This window comes from Saccopteryx bilineata, chromosome X, assembly GCF_036850765.1.
Source record: "Saccopteryx bilineata isolate mSacBil1 chromosome X, mSacBil1_pri_phased_curated, whole genome shotgun sequence".
NCBI classification, from domain to species: domain Eukaryota; kingdom Metazoa; phylum Chordata; class Mammalia; order Chiroptera; family Emballonuridae; genus Saccopteryx; species Saccopteryx bilineata.
Window position 1 is genome coordinate 140,033,186 of NC_089502.1, and position 19,731 is coordinate 140,052,916.

Genomic DNA, 19,731 nt, shown 5'->3' on the forward strand with positions numbered 1-19,731 from the left:
TTAATCATGTGATATCGATGTTTATTTTAACATAGTAGCTGTTTATCCAGGTGAAACCATATTAGAATTTAATGTTTATTTTTATTTTAAAAACTTTTAAAAATTATTTTGACTAATTCCAGCCCTGATTATGTTCTTGTGCCTCCTTAAACAGTTAAAGCCATTATTTTTATGCAGATATAAAGGGTGTGTGTGGCCGCAGTAAAACATTTTGCTTTCTGGTCATAGGAAGGAATAAGGGAAGTGGGTGGTGCAGAACGTGTGTGTGTGTGTGTGTGTGTGTGTGTGTGTGTGTGTGTGTTTAATTTGAATATGACCCAAGGGTGTGTTTAAGGAATCAAAATTGTGTTTGTATTCAAGGGAGCTCTTTTTCACCAGTGTATTTGGAAATTTTTCAGACCATTTTTTATAGGAGTATTAGAATGAAAAGATTTTTCTCCCCTGGGAGCTCTTTCAAATCAATTTTTAAAAAGGATTTTTAAAGACTAGATGGCAACCAGTAAATTATGTTAGGCTAATCCTAAGCAAATATCTCTGTGATGTAAGTGCTGCATCACAGTTATGGTGTGTATATGATCCAAAGGGAAAATAATTTGCTCAGTGACTTGATTTTCTTCCTTTTTTCATGACTCATAAGGTGTCAAATTCATCCTGTCTGAGGCAGTAAAATGTGGGAACTTGTGAATGAATAACAATTTCAAAGTGTAAATCAACTAAAAGTATATGAAACCCTGCTGGATTCAGAGGAGGTCCCTTGATATTTCTGAGCCACATTTCTCTTTCCTAGATTCTATTTTTGGACACAGTAATAAATGCAGATTTCATAAAGGAAGATTTCAGCACTAAATTAAATTTATCTTAAAATATTGGCCGCCCCTTAATCCTCTCCCAAACACTGAAAAACTCGGGAGTTTGAATTGCTGAAATATGGGATAATTTTCTCCCAGATTATTTAATAAAAAATTATATTTTAGGGTTATGAGTGTAGAATTATGACACAGACAATTCACAAAACTTAATAAGCCTCTCTCTATGGAAAAGGCTAGATTGTCTCTAAAAGATCTCATTATTTTACCCAGCCTAATAATTATAAATTTGAGGAAGTAAAACTGAGTGCTCATGAATCTCAGAGTGGCAGATCCAATTGGCATCATTCTAACCCAATCGTTCATTTTGTCGAAAAGAGAACTGGAGATCGGGGGTGTTAAGTGACTTAAGCACAGCTACTGCAAGTGAGGGCAGAGCTGGGAGCATGGTGGTAAGCAACAGTGAGAGTGTCCTTATCCTATTGAAGGTCTCCTATTTCCTGGCTTACTTCCATCTTTTCATTTCACTCTCCTAACAGCATTGTAAGACAATGGGTTATGTTCTAGCTTTATAAATGAAAACAAACAAACAAACAAACAAATATGGGAGGTTCTCCAACTGCCCACAGTCAATAGGCATTAAGAGCCCAGAACAAATTCAAATGTACACCCACTAGTTCTGAAGGTCTCATGTCTCTATTGCACCAGGCTGGCTCCCAGGCCCCAGTATAGCTTAGAATCCAGCAGCACTCCTTCTTTATACCTGTTTATATGTAATATATCAAGAGCATCTTTATCTAACCAACCACTGTGGTTACTGAATTTGATGGGTAGTAGTATGGGGTATTGGGTCAGTCTTTTCACCTTTGTTTTTCTAACAAAAAATTATTGTCCCTGTCCTACTACATTTGTCTTTAATTAATGCTTCCTTTTCTTCTTTGGAAAACATATATCAATACTTTAAAATGTCTAACTCCTTCTGTTAGTCTAAAGAAGACCGCATTTCTTTCTCTTTTTCAGTGATTTATTCATTCAGTAAACATATACAAAATGAGTACATTCAATAAATATGTATAACTATGAGCAGACACTGTTCTATGCTTTGGAGAGACAGCTCTGAACAAAACAGAGCCTCACCAGGCCCTGTGGTACTTTCATTCTAGTGTGTCAGGGATAGCCAATACATAGTCAGCAGAAATAAAGTAAGTGATATTGTGATAAGTGTTCTAGGAACAAGACATAAAGAAAAGACCAAGGTGAGGACACACCAGAAAGATGGGGTAGAGGTAACTCGAAAGGACTTCACTGAGAGGGGGGCGATCCAGGTGGGTTTGTTATTCTATAACTGAGTCAATGAAAATAAGCTGGTAGGTGCTTATTTTTTCAGCAAATTTCTTTCTAAAACTGTAATATTCCAACTCCTACCAGTAGTGAAAGGCATATCCTCTCTCTGTCTCTGTCCTTTTCATACATCTTCCCATTCACCCCCACGTGGAAACCATTCTTATCACTGTGGTACAAAAAATAGGAGTAAATAATCTGCCTATGAATCTAAGGAAGACACAACTAGAAAACAAGGGAAGAATAGTACTAGGTCTCCCCTCCCCAAACATCTAATTTACGGCGGAGGAGACCCAATTTCAGAACTGTTGAAATGACTAGGTCCAGAATCACATGTCAAGGTTACTCATTGTTCCATTTATCCATTAAGTTATGAACTGACTTCCTAGAATAGACAAGCTGATCCAGGAGATTGGACAGGAATCACAGGAGATGCTCTCTGGCCTGGAGGCACATGCAGGAACCTGTGACCCAACCCAGTGCTCATTTCCCCGTACCGTAATTGAGAGTCTACTCTCTTTTATAGGGTATGAGAAGAATGACAATGCTTTTCCCATTTCTCTTTATATCTCTCATTCTGCCCTTCAAGTGTGATATGGATGAAATGAGACTACATCAACTAACTTGGCAACTGAAGCCACTTTGTATATCAGTTTCTATGGGAAAATGCATTCAGACTTTCAACACCAACCATCTATATAGACTTGCCAACTGGAGAGTACGAGTTGGAAAATATTAGCATAGGTTGTTTAGGGTTCATTGAGGTAACTTCTGCCTGCCCAACCTCCAAGATATTGACCATCTCCTAGAGTAAGCAACATCCCTGTCACTCCTGAAGACAGCATCAAATGACATACAAATGATCAGTAACGGCTTCCTTAAAATTGTATGGAAAAAGCTTTCTTCTCTTTACTATGAAGACAAATTGATGATCATAAATATTCACCCTTAAGACAAAGGACAACAAATCGTCATCTATGGAGTGTGCGTACCAGCCATTCTGTAGTTGTCATAGTTCTCTAAGGCCATGAGGATCTACAAGGGAATTGGAGCTCATTCAATTTGTGTTTCTTGCATTATCTATAAGTGAACCTCAAGTTTCCATGCATGGCAGTAACCAGCATAGTACCACGAATGTATGTGCAGAGGAGTGGAAGAAAATGTTTCCCTGGCCATTGTGTACAAGTAGCTAGTGTTATTTCCCCATCTTTCTTCCAAAATGGGAATGCCATGAGAATTTCAGTTCATGTTCTACATCCCTGTCATCACCTTCTTGATTAGAATGATATGCTATAGATAATAGAGACTTTGAATTTATATAAGTTTCCTAAGGAAGCATGAACTTGGATTGAACTATAGTAGATGCTCCGCCAAAGTTCAAAGGAAATAGGATTGTGGTTGCCTTGGCAACCATAGCTTTGCACTCACTTTGTTTTATTACTTACTATTTTCTTGTTTTGATGTCATTTTGAGGAGTAACAAAGGAATGAGTATCAGTAATGTCTCATTTTTAATTTATGAGGCTGCTGGGAGTGATACGACTTATGTAGCTATAGAAGTATCTCCTTTTCCTAGTATCTCCCAAAGCGTTGGAAAGTCCAGCCATGTGAAATAAAGTAAAAATAGGCTATTACTTATGTTGAAACATAAATATCATCTTTACTTTCTTTGAAGGTAATTATTTTTAAATGACTAAAGGAGACTATCACTTTTCTATTTCTACCTAGTATACAACTATGACTTCTATATTTCTTTAAAAAGGGAAGAACCCTTGATCAGTAAATTTCTCTCTCTATATATATTTTTTACATGTAATGCAATTATTCAGCAGTGAACAGCTATTTAATTAAAATAATTCTACTCTAGGAAAAAGCCAGGTTGAGAGAGTGCCAAACTATTTCTTAATTTTTCAATCATTGTTGACCTATTATTATATTAGTTTCAGATAGATTATTAGATTAGTTTCAGTGATTACACATTTATGTAACTTATGAAGTGATCACCCGCGGAAGTCTAGTACCCATCTGACACCATACATGGTTATTAGATTATGTATTAAATTATTAATCACCAATACATCTTCTGTTAGGTTTCCTTTGTAGATTGCATCAGGTTTTTTTTAAAGAGCAAAGGTAGTGATTAATATTTGAATCATTGTCATTGGTTTATTAGTACAAATATATATTACTGCATGACTGTAGTTCAAAAAGTCATTTAAAAACATTTCATTTTGTCCGATCACTTATTAAGTTTCCATGGGGAAATTTTATATGTTAACACCCTAGGACAGAACTTAGGAGAGTTTTATATCAAGGGGCAGATGGTAAATATTATATTTCAGGTTTGGGGGCCCCTAGGTTCTGACCCTAGGACAGAACTTAGGAGAGTTTTTTTTTTTGTTTTTTTTTGTGTTTTTTTTTTTGTATTTTTCTGAAGCTAGAAACAGGGAGAGACAGTCAGACAGACTCCCTCATGCGCCCGACCGGGATCCACCCGGCATGCCCACCAGGGGGCGATGCTCTGCCCCTCCGGGGCGTCGCTCTGCCACAACCAGAGCCACTCTAGCACCTGGGGCAGAGGCCAAGGAGCCATCCCCAGCGCCCAGGCCATCTCTGCTCCAATGGAGCCTTGGCTGTGGGAGGGGAAGAGAGAGACAGAGAGGAAGGAGAGGGGGAGGGGTGGAGAAGCAGATGGGCGCTTCTCCTGTGTGCCCTGGCCGGGAATCGAACCCGGGACTTCTGCACGCCAGGCCGACGCTCAACCACTGAGCCAACCGGCCAGGGCCTAGGAGAGTTTTATATCAAGGGACAGATGGTAAATATTTCAGGTTTGGGGGCCCATGATGGTTTGGTTGCTACTACTCACCTCTGAAGTCACTGTCAGCATCCAGAAACAACAGGAGAAGGGGCCAAGCTGGCTGTGCCAAGCGAATACTGTTTTTCTAGAAAGCGCGGCTGCGGCTGCGTTGGGCCCGTGGCTGCAGGGTGCCAGCTCCTGCTCCGAGGGAAAGAGTGTTCTGCTTGTTTCCTCGCCACAGCCCACCTGACTGCACTGCTTCAAGCAAACGGGTTCTTCTAAAACATGTGCCTAGCGCTCTTTCCTCTCACTGCCTTTTGCATAAACTGTCATAGAGCTGCCATGTTGGTTTCCAGAGAAATGAGACAGGAGTGCAGGAGGGTAGAAGCTGATATTTCCTAATAGTTTGCTTAGTTGAATGCTGGTCGAACATTTGACAAAAATAAACTAATAAGATTCCCTTCCATGTTGATCAAATTCAAAACCAATCTTGAATGTCAAAGGCCTACTGTCTCGTCCTTGAACATACCAGCGGTGTAAACTGAGGCAGGCACTGGGATATGGAGCCGCTTTGCCCCCAGCTGACCTCTCTATCCCTGGGACAACCCTAGGCCACCGGATACCAAGCAAAACACATTTGTTTGTTTGTTTATTTTTCTATAGAATATTTTCTGGTGCTTGTTCAAACTGATTTAAACATCCCCTTTTCATTTTAATCACATATTTCAAACATAAAAAGTATAGAAAAATTAAACAAGAACTAGGCATTTGTCACTCAGATTCAATAACATTAGGTATTGTTTGCTTCATATATTTTAAAAATCGTTTTTGAAATAAATAATATATATGAACACAGCTGAAACCTATACCAGACTTTTTATCCCCATGATTTTTCCATATCCTAACAATTTATAAACAGACCATTTATTTTCAGATGACTATGCATTCTTTCCTGTTTCTTAAAATGAATTCTTGAGAGCCAAGAGGATAGAACATTTTTAGCGGGTTGATTTTGATGTGCACATCATCATTGCTGCACTATAGGACCAATTTGATCCGATTTGATGTGGTTTTCTCTACATCCATGACTAAATAATGCTCTGAGTTCACTAGTGAGAAAGACGTGGCGAATTCCCCACACCTTTTGCTATTGTAAATGAGGGATGCACGTCAGAGACACTGAATATAAATTTTTCTAATTCATAATAAAAGACTGGATCCAGCTTTCCAATTTCATGGCAGTTTTTTGAAACACATGATTTTCTCTGCTGCTCTAACATAATTAATGCTTTGTGGAACAAGTACTTTCACAAGCGTTCCCTCACTCTCCCCTTGGGGCGTCCTGTGTAGTGTTTAGAACAGGTAGTATTGCACTCTGCTGCTCCCCAGTAAGGAGAAAAGAGTCAGTACAGTGCGCGTAAGTCTTGGCTGCGCGTTAGTACCACCTGGTGAGCTTTGAAAAAGTACCCATGGATGGGTCGCTGAGCCCACCCACAGAGATTTACCACACTGGGCTGAGATGGACCATGGGCACTGGTGTTTTAATTGATTCTACTGTGCATCCAAGACTAGAATCCTTGGTGGACCAGTAGAACTGGTCCAAATCTTTTAACCTAGTAGCTCTCAACTGTGGGCTATTTACCTCTGCAGGGGACATTTGACAATGGGACATTTTTGACTGTCACAACTTGGAGTGAGGGATGCTCCTGGCATCTAATTTGTAAAGAACAAGAATGCCACTAAAACATCCTATAGATCCCCTCCCAACACAGAAGTATCTGGCCCCAAATGTTAATAGTACAGAGGTGGAGAAACCCCCATTTAATCTTAAGTCCTAGCCTCAAGTCCCTCTGACTCTAAACTATTGTTCTTTCTTCAGTCCCAAGTAGCTAGGTTATTCAAATTAGTCATCTTTTTATTATTGCTGTTAATAATGCATATTTTGAGTAGGTTGCTATTCAAAGCTAAAATGTTTACAATGACATTTCAGTTTCTCAGGAACTAGATGATGTGTCATAACCACACTAGGACAGGCAGAAATCCTGCTTTTGTAAAAATACCAAAAGTAACACAAAACAAATACAAAAAAACTCAGCATCAAAAAGAAGAAAAGATCTGTTTCTCAACTTAAGTAAATGTATGATGACAAATGAGAGATCTGGATTATATAAAGCAGTGCTTCTCCAGCTTGAGCGTGCATTGAAATCCCCTGTAAGCTGATTGAAATGGGTGCTGCTGGGCCCCACTCCCAGAGTGTGTGGCTTTGTTGGTCTGTGGTGAGGGTCACTCGCTTGCATTCCTCACAAGTTGCCATCTGAGATGGAAGCTTCTGGCCCAGGGACCACACTTGAAGAATTAGTGATGTAAAGTGTGTTTCTATAGTCTGAACTTTTCAAGTGAATATTAACCTCAGGACTGTCTGTTAAAGTAATAAGGTAATATTCCTACACATGCAAAAATTACCTCATCATTGTATATCAATAACTGAAAATATGATTAAGAAGTACAAGGACCTTCTAGTTCTACAGGTACAACCACGAGAGATTATGGAATTGAACCTTTGCTCCCATGTCTAAGAGCAACAGGAGCTCACTCCTCTCCACCTGATTAGAAATGAAAAGATGCCAGTTCACTGAGACATTTTAACATGCATCTAGTCGGTGAGAGAGTTCATTTTCTAAGGGAACTGATGTACATTCTTCAAATGATAAGTGGCTGCTTAATTGAAAAATGACTTGAACCAAAATCTCCTAGCTTTGTATACATTAGCATGATTGTGGAAGGGGAGATGGATATCTGAAACTTCAGTGAAATTTATTGCCAATCTATAAAATAACCCACCTTAATTCCTTAACTAATTGGAATATCGGCACAGGTGGCTAAACAAGCTTAGAGTCAAGTATGGAATCTGAAACCTCTTCAGGTGTTTTTGGAATAAGTCATTTACTCTTCTAGTTCATGTCCCAACAACACTTGACAGACAGTGGTGATGGAAGCGGTATGTTTTGTGGTTTTCCACAACCAGCCTAAAGTCAGTTAGTACAAAATACTATGTATGTGAAAAATCTAAACCCCACAGTGGTAAAATTCAAGAGTGCCTACCCCTTATTTTCTACAGCTAGGGCACATAGAAACTAGAACATGCTCTTATCTCCGCCTGTTGGATGTTTCCTGAATCCCTTAATAGTGAAGAATTTGTTATTTCTTTCTAGAACCTGGCACGCTTCCTAGCACATACCAAATGATAGTTACACTTTCACTGAATTTACTTAAATAGGTCTATGAGAAATCTGTGCATTTATAGATTTCATGAATTTCAAGTAATATACTTCAGCTTGATTTAAATTTAGGATCCTCATAAAGAGAATTCTAAAGGGGGTCCAGCTTATACTGTCCAAAGTGCAAAATTTTTATTGTGAGCAAGGGATTGAGAAGAATAAAGGAAAACTATGGGAGAATTTTCCAAGAAGTAAGCACTTCTGTTAGACGGATATTGATGATATATGTGACAGTGAGCAATGATAAGACTTCCAAAGGATTACTAAAGAACTCTGTGCTGTAAAATATAGTATAAAATTAAAACCACTAAGAAAACAAATAAAAATCTAAGGATTGAAAACAAATGTACCTGTTAGCATCGTTCTGCTGTTGTGTGTTTAAGAGCAAAAGAGAAGTTGCTATGGCATTGACTTACACGTGCATAGCAACAGAGCGGGCTCAGTGACTCAGCTTGATAAAAGAGGAGATTAGCTCACCATTTCCCTTTCCCCAAATCGGAGTTAGATAGCCAAATATTTCATTTTGACATGGTATATCCATCAACATGTTCTAATAGATAAAAGTCAATAGTGGGGGTGGGTTGGGGGAAGGTCACAAGATGAAATTTGTATGTCATGTGCTTACTTTAGAGAGTGCAACTCATGTGTAAAGAATCTATTAATATCTCTGCATCCTGCCTCCCCCTGATAGAATGGGGTTTCTCAGTGGCATATGTTGGGTGTTGTTTTTATTACAATTTATAGTTTACATTTATAAAATGATGAGTAATAATTTGGCATGAGACAACAATTTATCAGCCCATATAACTTTGTTCCAATGAAAGTTGATGGTGAATATTTCGAGAAAGAAACATCGTTCAGCTGTGAAACTATAATTCCCTATGTGTAACAGCCCTCCAGGGAAGGGATAGATTTTTGCCAGCATAATATGTGAAGTTTAGTCATTTTCAACAGCACAAAGCAGAGGTCAGGCGTGGGTGTATATGTGGGAGGCACCATTATGAAATCAGCCCACAGCCGCTGCACTGCTGGGTGAGCCAATACAAACAGAGCCAAATGTCACAAAGAAATGCTGATATTTTATCACATGATTATTTTAAATATTATTTTACCATTGTATCTTTTCTTTTCTTGTTTATTCTCCACATTTTCATACTGTTTCCGGTTTCCTTTCTTTAAATTGATAAGTGAGAAACTGGGCAGTGTGGTTTGAGTCAATACTTGCTCATGAACATGAGAAGTCAATGCACCCCTAACGAAAGAGCCAGAACCTGTGAAACCTGGACTTTTTTCCATTTGTTCTGAGTTGACTTAGGTTTCAGAAACATAATAACTTTATTAATTTATTTTTAAATTTACATACAGCATTTAAAAAAATTAAATGTATTGTGGTGACATGGATTAATAAGATTACATAAGTCTCAAACATACATTTCTATGATACATGACCTTCATATTGCATTGTGTGCCCACCGCCCAAAGTCAAGTCATCTTCCACTTTGGGGGTATAGTTCTATGAGTTTTGACAAATACATAGAGCTGTGTAACCACCACCACAATCAGGATACGGAGGCGTTCTGCCTCCCCCACAGATGCCCTCATGCTGCCCCTTTTATAACCACCCCCTCTCTGCACCCCAGCCCTGGCAACTGCTAATCTGTTGGAGCTGTTCTATTTTGGCTATTCCTTCTCTATTCATTCATGAAACACGTATTTCTTGAGAGTACTATGGGCTGAACTCTGTTTGAAGTGCTGGTGATAAAATGGTGAGTGAAACTGACCCGGAGCTTTCCATGCAGAAACAAGTTAATAAACAATGAATAGTAAATCCGTAGTTTCAAATTGTGGAAAATGCTGTGTAGAGAACAAGAATCCTGTGATAACAGATATCAGAAGATAAAATCTAATTATAAACATAAAGTGCAAGGAAAAGATTTTCTTAGAAGGTGACATTTAATCTGAGGACCAAAGGGCAAGAAATAACCAACTATGTGAAACAGGCAAGGAGAGGGGGTGTGGGAGCCAGTCATTCCAGGCAGAAGGAACAGCATGTGTAAAACAGCAGTCGGGATTCTAGTGAGGAAAGGGAACAGGCTCATGAGGTGCTGGAACAAACAGGCAGGGCCCACCTAAGGTGTGTGCACTTCTTCCATTGCAGCAGGAAGCCATTGAATTGGGGTGAGTATTTAATTGGGGATAATTTGATTGATGTTTTGAGTTCAGTGTAGAAAATTGATTGTTGGAAAGCAAGAATGGACACAGGATGGTCGTTAGGCCATAACAGTTATCTAGTTGACTGTTGATGGAGGTCTGGGCCTCAGCAGTAGCTGAGGAGATGAAGGGATGGATTTCAGATATATTTCAGAGGGTAGAAGAAACAAAAGCATGTGTTTGATCGAGTATGGGACGGGGGACTGGTGAAGGAAAAGAAAAAGTCAAACGGGACTCCCAAGTTCATGCTTAAGCAGGTGGGCTAACTTGAAGAAAGCGTTGAGAGAAACACGATTGTGGGGGTGAATAGGTTGGTTTTGGGGCAGTCTGAACAGAGAAACCCATCAGATACCCATGTGGGGAAGTGAGACCACCAGGTGGACACACCTTGTGAATTCAGAGGGGAGTTCGGAGCTGGAAAGGGAAATTTGCATCATTACTTAACTATTAATTACTTATATATCATTAACTTAGAATCTGTAAGCATGTAGTATATTTATTGTTAATATACTTTTGATATGTTAATATCAATAGACTATCAATCCATATCAAAAGTATTAATTCATTCACTCTTTATCGGGGGCCCACTGTGAGCAAGGCTTAGAGGAGATGAGGGAAGGGATAGTAAAGGGAAACCTTCATGGTCTGAGGCGGCTGGCAGGACAGGCGGGACTCCAGAAGTTTGTGAGAAAGGAGAGGGACAGCAAATCCCACAAAAGCTGAGGGCTTTGTGAACTGCAGCAGGGAGATGGGACTGCGTCCGTGTCGAGGTAGGCTCTGAGAAGAGCTTCCCCAAGCATGGGGAGATGAGAAAGTGGGAAAGGATATTGGGTCAATGGAAGAACACGATGGAAGATCACTGACAAAGCACCAGTGATTTGGGTTCTCGGATGTCAGATGGACTGTGATCCCAATCTTGAAGCCCAGGAGCGCATCCTGGGAGCCACATTTTCACAAGCCCTTCAGGCATTTTATTTCTTCAACAAATATTTTTTGAGCACCGAGGTATGCCTGGAACCATTCCAAGTGCTGGGAGTTTAGCAATTCAAGTGCAAAATGCCCTTCCCTTGTAGAGCGTGTTTCTGGTGAGTCTGATTCAGTAGGTTCACAGCCTGGGAACACCTTAAGAAGGTCTGAATTAAGAAATGTTGGTCTAGAATAGAGCCGTGAGGAGCACCAGCAGTTAGGGCTGGAGAGGAGAAGGGCTGGCAGCGGAGAAGCCAGAGCAGGTGGCCAGTGAAGGCAGAAGTGACGAGAGGGCTGTGCTAGCCAGGTCCACAGAAGGAAATGGACTGAGGGCGGCAGGGTGAGCGGTCAGCTAGGTGTCGCGCGGCTCAGGCACCACATGGAATGAAGACAGAATAGCATCCCTGACCTTTAGAGTATGGCATCATTGGTGATACTGACTAACCTAGTTTTATCTGAATAGCGGGACTATAAAACACATGGAGTTGTACTAGAGTGACTGAGAAGTGAAGAATTGAAATCTGAGAAGACTTTGCCAGTTGGAAAGGGAGACACTGCTGGCTCTGGAGGAACTTGCCTCTGCTTAGATCTTCATCGTTGTCCTGCAGAAAGGACTCTTCTCTTGGGTTGGGTCATTCAAAATCAGCATTTTTATAGGTCCAAAATGGTCAGATATTAACCATTTCATACAGTTTAAAGAAAAAGTATGATCCTGATACTACACGTGCAGAGGTATGGGTGGTGGGGGAACTTCCAGTTGGTTTAAACGTGATCAATTGGTGGAAGGCTGAGACCATAGATGACAGGCTGTCAGTGTTGTGAGCCAGGGTAAGGCACTTTCATTCCTGATCCTGTTGGAATAGTACCTCGGATGCGAGAATGCCAGCATCATCTATTTATTACCTTCCCTGCTCGCTGATGATGTGAAAAGAAAGGAAAAGGCCTTTAGAGCCGGGGTGATTGTCTAGACAGTCCAAAAATAGCTTGTCCCAGGTGCAGAGGAAGCAGTAAAATACAGACAAAGCACGAGGGTCCTTTGCCAAAAGTACAGTGTGTTTGAACTTTCAGACGCTCCCTGTAAATTTCAAAGGAGAAAATGGCCAGATGACTAAACCCTAATAATTATAATCATTAGTTACTTTAAGTTCCCACTGCTTACTTCGTACAGAGGCATTCTCTGTATGCTAAATTAAACAAAAATTTTTTTGAGATAATTATTTGGATAATTCAGAGCTAAAATAGTCTAGGCTGAAATACTTAGCTGACTGTAACACCTGGACAAGCTTTAGTTTAAAATATATAGAAAAGTGACTTCAGTTGTCACTTCTCTGTGGAGGGCTTATCCTAAAAACAAGGATGTTTATGTTATTCCCCACTGCGTCATATTACTCTCTGTAGCGTGGTGCACTTAGAAAAATTGCATCGAATCAAAGAAAGTATTTCTGGTTACAAAAACGGTGGTGTGGTCACCCCATGGAATACAACTAGGCAATGAAAAAGGAATGAGCTGTTGATCCACTGAGCACTTGTGTGGATCTCCAGGGCACTATGCTGAGTGAGTAAAGCCTGTCCAAAAACTACAATACATGCCACATGATTCCATTTATATAACACTGTTAAGGACAAAGTTAAAGAAATAGAAAACAGATTAGTGGTTGCCAGATTTAAGAGATGGTGGGTTGAAGGGACGTGAGAGTAGCCCTAAAGGGATACTATGAGGGATCTCTGTGGTGATGGAATTTTCTGTGTTGACTATTACTGTGGTCACATAGATCTGCGTGTGATAAAATTGCATAGGATTGAATACACACGCACATTCACACAAATGAGCGCGCATAAAACTGGTGAGATCTGAATAAAGTCATTGAATAGTATCAGTGTCAGTTTCCTGGCTGTGATATTGTACTACAGTTACGCAAGATGACTGGGGGAGTTATTTTGCACTTGGAGAGGCCGGGTAAAGGGTAGCAGGAGAGCTCTCGGTATTATTTCTTACAGATGAATGTGAATCTACAATTATCTCAAAATGAAAAGTGTAATTTTAAAAAGTGCATTTCCCCAAACTGTTGAAATTGGGTCAAACCCTGGGTATTAATGAAGAGAGACTCTGTCGTGTATTCACTCCACTAGATATCAGCAGAGGAGACCTCCTGTGCCACTAGCAGGCCGACCTGCACGTATGTCAGCAGGCGGGCTTTCTGCACTGTGGACAAGGGAATGCATGCACCCTTTGGAACATTTTAGTTCGCTTTTTGTTTGTATAACAAAAACTTTCAAATGAAAGGTGAACGGATACATACATCTCTAAGATTCATCAGCCCCCCAAAACACAGAAATAAACTAGATGTTATGAGAGGCTTTGTAATGGGCGGTACAAACGAAACCTGAATAATTTGAGTTTATTCAGAGCAAGCATAATTCTAGGGGACGGATCTAAGGAGCTCGTTAGAGACCGTGGTAGCAGAAAGAGGGTTACTGATTGTGAGCAGTGGGTCCAGTTCTTGTGAGGACCCTTTAGCTCAGCGGTTCTCAACCTGTGGGTCGCGACCCCAGTGGGGGTCGAACGACCAAAACACAGGGGTCGCCTAAAGCCATCGGAAAATATATATTTATTATACAATACATTTTTAAATAAAATATGTATTTTCCGATGGCTTTAGGCGACCCGTGTTTTGGTCGTTCGAACCCCGCCGGGGTCGCGACCCACAGGTTGAGAACCGCTGCTTTAGCTAAACCTCAAATCTATTAAAAGAATTGAAATGAATAGATTAGAATGAGAAGTAAATATATCATTGGGACATATTCTTGTACTTAGGTACTTTATTCTCGCAGATTTCACAATACGCTCAATTTTGTTAGTTGTTTAAACATAACTTCACCGTTTTATTCTTTTTATTTTTTACTTATTTTTATTTAGAAATTAAGCTTAATGGAGTGACATTGGTAGTTTGTTTTAAAGTAAGCCATAGCCAGTTATGGCTATGATTTCTTTGTAATCAGTTTTGTTTGCCCAGGGAAGTCCATTCAACCAATAGTTATCAGTTATCTTGCCCATGACAGCATTGGGTGAGGAGGAATACCAGGAGCAGAAGTACTTCTCTGTGATGGCCTCAGACCTCCCAAACCTGGTATATCAATTACAGATACATAGCTTTTGAATGCTCATGGAGTTTGCCTAGTGCTCTCACTCAAGCAGCTTGCTGCCGTTTTCCAAGTACTGTTCTAAGAGCTTCATAAATATTAGTTCATTTTAATAATTAAAGCTAAGCTATTTGCATCTTGAGAATGAGGTAACTGAAGCACAGAAAGGCTGAGTAACTTCCTTAAAGTCACAAAGCTAATCAAGCATGGTTTCTGTTTGGGGTTTACCTCTAGACACCAGCCTTTCTGATCAAGCTGTTTATACCTGTTCAGCTCTGGTCCTGAGGCAGGCACACTGGATGGCACTAATGGAAAAAGCAAAGGAGACATTTACATCTGATATGCCGAGTTAGTCTATTCCTTTATTTGACTTTATTCCTTCATTTGGTTCTTTTGCAAATGTTTTTTAAATGCCAACTGTGTTCAAAGTATTAAGATGGACAGTATGATTTTGGCCCTCACAAAATTTACATGCTACGTGGGAGATGAGACTTGTACATAGATCTTTGAGATGAAAGGTCTTTGGGGACAAATATCCTAACAATAGCCCAGGTAAAATATCAGCAGGGGAGCAGATAAAGCAACATTGTCTCCAGCTGGATCAAGGAAGCATCATGAAAGTCAGCTGCGAAGAAATGGCATTTCAGGGAGCTCAGGAGAGGCGAGTGCTGATATACTAGGGGAAATGTCAGCTAACCAGTCTATGAAGGACACATTCCTGGAACAGAGGGTGTGCTCTAGGGCTGGAGATTAGGGCAGTATCATGGAGGGGAGAAAGAAAGGAGACCGAGGGGAAAGTCAAAGGAAAATGGAATCAGTTGAGACCAGCACGTTGAGATGAGCTCATGCTCACTGTCCAAAGCCAGGAGGCGTTGCTGGTGGTCCTTTTGAATATTGGGGAACTAAAGTTTATAAGCAGTGGAATGGCATCTCTAGACTTCTAGCAGTGAATGGGAGGGATCAGAGACGGGACGGCTTCAGGCATGGAAACCGTCCATTGTGTGAGTCTATGCAAGCCGATGTGGGGGTCATCAAAAAGTTCAACGTGGACTTACCACAAGACCCAGAAATCCTGATCCTAGGCTTATACTCAGGAGAAACGATTCTACTCCTAGGTATATGATTCAAAAAAATTGAAGACGGGTATTCAAAAAAAGACCTGTGCATGAACATTTGCAATAGGCAGAAAGTGAAAGCAACCCACATGCCCATCAGCAGATGCATAGGTAAACAAAACATGGTCTGTCTGTACAGTGCTGCATTGTTTAGCCATAAAAAGAAATGAAGCACTGATTCATGCTACAACACAGATGGACTCCCAAAAACATGAGGTTGCATATTATATGGTTCCATTTATAGGAAGCGTCCAGAATAAGCAAAGCCATAGGGAGAGGAAGTATATCAGTGGACAACGGGAAGGAGACCAGGGAGGCACTAATGGCTATGGCTTTCACCTTGAGGTGCTAACACTAGTTGGGAAGTAGGCAGAGGTGGTGACTGCACAACATTGTGAATGGACTCATTGCCACTGACTAACTAATACAATTCAAAATGGCATGTTTTAAGGAAGGGGGGGCGTGGAGGTGGGGAAAGACAGGACAATGGGGACCAAAGGAGACTTTGCCTGTGGTGATGGCACGTGATGAGGGGTGCAGATGAGATTTTATTGAGTTGTGTACTTAAAACCCATATGTTTTTCCAAACCAGTGTTATCCCAATAAATTCAATTAATAAAAGTAAATAAATAAATAAAATGGCAAATATTATATTATGAATTGATTAATCCAGTCATTGAATAGTCCAACTAGCACTCCCTTATTTCTGTTATCTATCCCACCTCCTTCCAGCGAGTTGTTCGAGAATCGCATCTGTGTTAAAGTATGTTCACAGAAGTTTCTGGGTGGTAATTCCATCACCACCACCACCACCACCACAACAAGTACAACAGTTAACAAGTGTTTAGCACATGTTATAAACGAGCTCCTGTCCTATCACAACCCAGGGTGTTTCACCATGCTAGTTTTCCTTCAAATAAACAAAAAAGAAGACCTATGTATGCCTTGGCCAGGACAAGACTTTTGGAATGGAGAGAGGTCTGAGGAGCCGCTCAGGGGAGCTGACCAGTTTGGGAGAGGTAGTCAGGGAAAACCAGGTGGAGGGGGTGGGGGATGTGTGTGGAAGTTTCCAGCCTGGGTGCCGGGATGAATGGTGACATCATTCACCAAGTGACTGAAATTATTAGCGAAATCTGTTCTCTTCATTTTGATTCTGCCTCTCACTCGCTGTGGGTCTGTGGGCAAGTTTGTCCGCCTTTCTCTCTGTCAAATGAAAACGACGGTGTTGGTGCAGTGAGAAAGTGAGTGGCCATATCTAGAGTTAAGGCCTCTCAGTGCAGGGCACACAAGGGGCCCTCAGTTGACATTTATGGGCTGCATGGAGGATGGTGCTTATTTCTTTTCTACACAAGACCATCCTATTCAGAGAGGCTGAGATGGCAGTTGCTGTGCTTTCTGGAATTCCAAGACCCATGTGTATCTTAACCCTTGAGAAATTTGGTGGGCTCTCTTAATATTGGTAACTAGCATGGTGAAACACCCTGGGTTGTGATAGGACAGGAGCTTGTTTATAACACGTGCTAAACACTTGTTAACTGTTGTTGTTGTTGTGGTGGTGGTGGTAGTGGTGGTGGGTATAAAACGATGCCCAGAAACTTCTTGTGAACATACTTTAACACAGATGCAATTCTCGAACAACTTGCTGGAAGGAGGTGGGATAGATAACAGAAATAAGGGAGTGCTAGTTGGACTATTTGATGACTGAATTAATCAATTCATTAAAAGAGGTGTGAAATCTATTCCTTAATTTCACGTAGGTGAAGGGGAATATGGGTTCAAAAGTTTCAATTTGCCATTCTTCTGTGTTTTCCTAGCTAAACAAACCACTGACGGTGATAAGAAAGTTAGATTATCGAATATCCAAGCCAGACTTGTGAAATATTGAAAAATGTCTATTCCAGTATGGATCCATCCAATCTTTAGCATCATGGAGAGAACGATGAATCACACCACTAGCATCACCTTCAACACTTCCTATGATGAATCCTAACCCTGGTGTCAACATTGCTCAGTTCTGTCAGTTTTTGTGAAGTTTATTATTAAAGTTTGGACTCTGTTCTTGTGTAGAGGTAATGGGATTAGTTGAGTTACAAAGATGCTAGAGCTGCCCTTTAGAGGAACACTTTATTTCTAACACTTGGCTGTTTTAATGAGTCATCGTAATACCTCCATGACTATCAAATCGTCTTTCAAAGAATTAATAGCCCCAGGAGAATTTGATTAGAACATTCAGTTATTTGTATGAAGGACAGTTTAGCTGTGGATTAATATTGAGTGTGTTGAAAATTAAATTTAAGTTAAAATTTTTTGTACTCTAAAGCCTCAGGTGACTTTTTGTAAAGTCACGGCTCTAAAATAAATCTAATCTAAATTTTACTGAAAAGATTTTGTACCTTCCCCCATGCCATCCAGTTGTGTATTGGTCTTCTTCAGTCCTTGGGACATGTTTTTCTGTATCGCAGCTGTGTCTGTCACAGAAAAACAATAACACTCAGGTGTTTGGAAATGAATGCACAAAGTTCAGAAATGATTTCAAAAACCCTTTTATTCTTCTTTTCAGTAAAACGAGAACATTTTCACCAATCTAATGTCAAAACAACATCATTTGCAAAACAAAAGTAATTTTCTTGAATTGAAGGGATTCAATATAAACTATCTCTGAATGTTATTTGAAAGGGAGCCACGTTAATGCATGTCCAGAGAAGCGGGCCAGGTGCTGACTAAGTCAGCGTGGCTGTGCCAACTTCTCTTGGCATTCCTGTAAAGTGATTTTTCTAATGGAGTAGATTAGCCAAAGATTTAGAGTAACTTCTGCACTCACCGAGCCTGTTGCAAATGAAGAGCCAGTCTTTTTGTTTTGATAAACACAGTCTATTTTCCTCTTTACCATAAAATTACACTGAAAAGCAGGTAGCATTCGACTCAAAAATTCTTAGGAACCCTTGGGAAGTTGGCTCAAACTCTACCGTTCATATCTTTTTACCACAGCAACTGCATTGCTGGCGCTGAGTAGAGAGCTTGGTTAGTGTTTTTGCTTATCTTTTAGTATGGAAATGCCACTCTACCCACCAATACTGTTCCTCTGGATTGTGGTGTTCACTGGCTGTGCCCTTCCTGAAGCTGTTTACCAGTCCACTCTTATTTGGTACTTTGTAAAGCATCCAGAAATATCAAGTCTCTTCAGATCTTTAAAGGGTTGAACTCATTTTGGCCTTAGAACAAGAGAATCTGATTAAAGTAATTTACACTAAACGGTAAATGATTGGTATATTTTGTCCTGGACAATTGGAAATTCAAGAAGCACTTTGTTTTTTCTCTTTTCACAACTTTGCAATGAAATGTGTGAGCAAGGTCTTCTTTTCTTTCTTAGCAGGACTGAATGGCAGCCGCCCCTTGCTGCCTCAGCTCCCACCCCTACACTATTCAGCAACTTGACACCTGCTTCATATGTTGATGATCCATAACTAGAGAATATCACAGACACTCAGGAAAACTAAAAGCACAGGAAACCTCTTTCCCTTCCTAGCATGAAGTTTTATATTTTTTCCCTTTGGGTGGAGTCAAACATGAGTAATTTGCACAGTGCTAAATTCTAGTGCAAAATTAAAAAGCAATTTATATTTAGGAATGTAAGTTGGTTTTATTTTTTTTAACTTGATGTGCATTTATTTTATAATCAACACATTATTTGTGTCAGGTCTATCTCATGTTTTAATTAAGGGGTCAAGTCTTCCAGGATATTATTTAATAAGTTAGTTTAAAATGATTGTATTTGGAAAGGATACTATAAGCCACTGAAGAGAAATTTTAGTCCCACATTAACGTGTTTAGTTCACCATGAGGCACTTGTAACTAATTGTAAGCAATCACATTACTCTGCCATCACTTACTTTTGTGGAAAATGAAGATGTTTACTTAAAGCTGTTAAAAGTTTGATTTTAATAGTGATTCGTGAGCAATGCAGAGTATCACTTATGGCTGACATCAAGGGGAAAAAGGGAGTCATTCAAGCTCCTTGCTTAAGTTTAGCTGTATTGATTTTTATGATGTGCTTTTCTTAGCGTGCAAGTAATTCCT

The 19,731-nt window shown here is 40.1% G+C and overlaps 1 protein-coding gene across 3 annotated transcripts in view; it reads left to right on the forward strand.

The window, feature by feature from the left end:
• ARHGAP6 (Rho GTPase activating protein 6) overlaps nucleotides 1-19,731 on the forward strand; it is a 460,565-nt gene that overhangs the window by 273,670 nt on the left and 167,164 nt on the right. The gene's annotated exons all lie outside the window — the stretch shown is intronic.